Consider the following 4078-nt stretch of genomic DNA (forward strand, 5'->3'; position numbering starts at 1 on the left):
AATGAATCATGGAACACTACATCAAAAACTAATGATGTAATGTATGGTGATTTACATAACAATAAAAAATTATAAAAAAAACCTAATGATGTAATGTATGGTGATTAACACAACATAATAAAAAAAATTTAAAAAAAAGAAATACCAAAGTAAAAAAGGAAACTAAAACATAGGTAAGAGTTGAAAGAGGGATAAAAATGGTATTATTTATTATTCTTAGGTTTGAAATATTTTTTTCTATCAAGGATTTTTTTAAGACATGTAGAGAGTAATTTCCATTTATAATAAGTGGATGAAATATTCCACATAATTGAGAACTATATTTTATTTTTTAAAGTTTGTATTTAATTTCTGGTTAGTTAACATACAATATAGTAGTAGTTTCAGGTGTACAATATAGTACCTTTATATTTTAAATGAAAATATTTTCATTTAAAACTGCACTATCCCCAGGATAGACACATCCTCCCAATTGTACTAAGTAGAGAAATCTGAGACTTTCTCTTTTTCAAAAAACTTTGCGTGATTTGTCTGTTTATTTTCTTTCTTTTTTTTAAGGTTTTATTTATTTATTTGACAGGGAGAGACACAGCGAGAGAGGGAACACAAGCAGGGGGACTGGGAGAGGGAGAAGCAGGCTTCCCGCGGAGCAGGGAGCCTGATGTGGGCTTGATCCCAGGACCCTGGGATCATGACCTGAGCTGAAAGCAGATGCTTAACGACTGAGCCACCCAGGCACCCCTGTCTGCTCATTTTCTTTACTTTCAAATTAAATAGTCTAAAATTTATGTAGCTTTATCAATCCAGTATATGTGGTGAATAAAAATATGTGATTCAGAAATACATAGATCTATGTTTGAATCTCTGCATGTACACTGTATTAGCCATGTGATATTAGGCAAAATATCTAAGTCAGTGTCTTCCTTTTCAAAATATCTACCTTACAGCATGGTTGTAAGGGTAAAATCATTATTAAATATATAAAGAGCAGAATCTCATCTCTGGGTTCTGCATATTTAATGCATTCAATAGATATTAGATACAACTGCCACTATCATCGTTATTACTGGGAGCTCATCCTTCTCACTAACCATCTTTTCAATTTGAGATTTCATCGGATTTTCAGCCCATGAAATGTTACTTGTACTATCTTCTCAAATGTTGCTTGTTTTTCATTCTTTCTGGTATCATCAAGAACTTAAATACTGGATATCTGTTGACTCTCCATCTCCATCAACATTTATTTTCTCTTTATTCTTTTTTATATTCTCAGAGAACTACTCAATTGTGTCATCTCCATTATTGATATTAATATATTAGAGTGCTCATCAGGTTCTTTATTCTGGGAAAATCTCATTCCAAGTGTTTGATTATAGTTTTTAGTATCTAAAAATATGCTTTTATCCAGATTTTTAAAGATAATACAGTGAAGATGCTCTACACAATATGTCATCAGGGAAATGCAAATTAAAACATTATTGAGATACAACTATACACTTCACATTTTCTCTGGTGAGGTGTCTGCACAGGACTTTGGCCCATTTTTTAACTGGGTTGGTTATTTCTTATTGTTGATTTTTAAGTAGTCTTTGAGAAGAAGGTGAGATTTTAATAATACAGAATTCTATTGGTATCTAGGGAATTTTTTTTATTGGATATGAAGGAAGAGGAAGTAATGCATACCAAAAAAAAAATCATTCAGAAGAAAAAGACAGAACTAGAAAAAGGAGAGAGAGAGAGAGAGAAGAAAAATAAAAACAATGGATATGAACAATTTACATGCAGAAGCCTAGTAAGTCAAAAATAAATATGTAAAAAGCAAATGTTATAGTAATCATAAATGTAAATTAAGACAATTACAAGATCCTATTTATTACTTTTCTAAAAGAACAATATTGGAAAGATAATAAAAAAGTGTTGGTGAGATTATTAATTTAGAAGGGTTTTTATAGGGCAATAAGGAAATACATAACAAAAGCCTTAATGTGTTTATCTTTTAGCCAGCAATTACTTTAAAGATATTCCTTCCCTCATACATTATAAACACAAACATCTTTGTGAGTTTATCATATATAATTTTTAATAGGAATATTAAAATGAAATCATATAATAGATGTTACAACCTTTTAACAGATTTAAAGACATTATTTAAGAGTGGAATATATTAGGCTGTATTGCTAAGTTTAAAATATCAGGATAGGGGTGCCTGGGTGGCTCAGTCGTTAAGCGTCTGCCTTCGGCTCAGGTCATGGTCCCAGGGTCCTGGGATAGAGCCCCACATCGGGCTCCTGCTCTGCGGGAAGCCTGCTTCTCCCTCTCCCACTCCCCCTGCTTGTGTTCCCTCTCTCGCTGTGTCTCTCTCTGTCAAATAAGTAAGTAAAATCTTAAAAAAATATATCAGGATAAAAGTTATATTATCACTATAGTACCAATTTTATATATATAACTAGACATAGTGAACACCTTCTTGGCATTAGGTGTGATGTTTTTCACCCCGTACTTCTCTGATTCTCAAGTTTTCTGTATTAGTACAAACTGTCTGTGAAGTGAAAAAAAATCAATAAATTATCGAATTAAAAAAGGAATTCCTACTTCTTAGGCTTATCTGAGTACACCGAAGACAATTTCACTGGTTCTTGATAACTTCTTGTCATCATTAATTATTTTGCTGTCCTATAAAAATGAGATGTTCTCAAATGCTACGACAGTGCCCTTCTACTAAATGGCAACAGACGGACTGTATCTGAGTTTGGGAGTATGATTTGCTTTAATTTTATCTATCTTTCCTTGCTGTTAATTATCACCTTCTGTTAAGGAACTTTTTTTTAATAAATAAATGAGTTTGTTGTGGAATATTTAGTAACATTTTACAGATGCTCAAATGTTGGTGTAAATGTTTATCTTACACGTGTTTTAAATAATGTAAAATGAGAGCTGAGACCTTTAAAAAATACAATCAACCACGTGGTCCTCCATACCCCACCTACTTCCAACCTGAGAGAACTATAATTCTGAATTTATTTCGTCGTGATTTTGCTTTCCTTTTTGTACAGTTTACTGTAACTGTAGACATTTCTTTTCTTAATATTATTGGTTTTATATTTTAAAAGTGTATTATGCTGGGGCACCTGGTGGCTCAGATGGATGGGCGTCTGCCTTCAGCTCAGGTTATGGTCCCGGGGCCCTGGGATCGAGCCCTGCATCAGGCTCCTTGCTCAGTGGGGAGCCTGCTTCTCCCTCTCCTTCATGTGCTCCCCCTGCTTCTGCTCTCTCTCTGTCAAATAAATAAATAAAATCTTTTTTTTTTAAAGTATATTATGCTGGCTTTTAATCTCTGAAGTTTACTTTTTCACTTAATATTCAGTTAACAATAATATATCAATGTTGGGTCATCCATTGTGATAACCTGATACAGTTAATTATAATAAGTTATATCTGATGCAAGATATTAATAACAGGTAAAAATGCACAGGGGCAGGGGAAACTCTTTGTACTTTCTGCTCAATTTTTCTGTCAAACCTAAAACTGCCCTAAAAATAAAGTCACTTAATTAAAAATAAGATAAAAACTAAAATGTATATTTACTCATGTAAGTTTTCATGAATCTAGTTTTTAACCTATCACCCCTTGGACTACTTATGTCTTACCAAGACCTCCCATATATAGTCACCACTTCCCCAATTCAAGGAGCATGATGTCATCAGCATAGAACCAGTATGATGTTCTGTGGAATGTCCAGCTGTTCTAGGAGTCTTTAAATAATACTAAATCTGGATAAGAGTATTAATAAAGCCCTGGAACTAGACTGTAAATTTATATTGTGTTTTCCAATGAAGTTCAGTTTTAGATCCTTTTTTGTGATACAGATGGGTAAGAATACATCCACCACATTAAAAGTTACACACCATATACCTGACAGTATATTAACCTGATATATCAAAAATGCCTCATCTGGCAGAACAGCTGCATCAGAACTAATCCTTGGTTTAGTTTATATTAGTTCTCTGTTATCCTTCAATATCTGTCATATTTATGCAGGACCCAGGCTGGTGAATTAGGTGGAAAGATGTGAATGAAT

Source organism: Callorhinus ursinus, unplaced genomic scaffold (assembly GCF_003265705.2).
Source record: "Callorhinus ursinus isolate GAN/ISIS: 27379988/994484 unplaced genomic scaffold, GSC_fseal_2.0 scaffold21, whole genome shotgun sequence".
Classification (NCBI taxonomy): domain Eukaryota; kingdom Metazoa; phylum Chordata; class Mammalia; order Carnivora; family Otariidae; genus Callorhinus; species Callorhinus ursinus.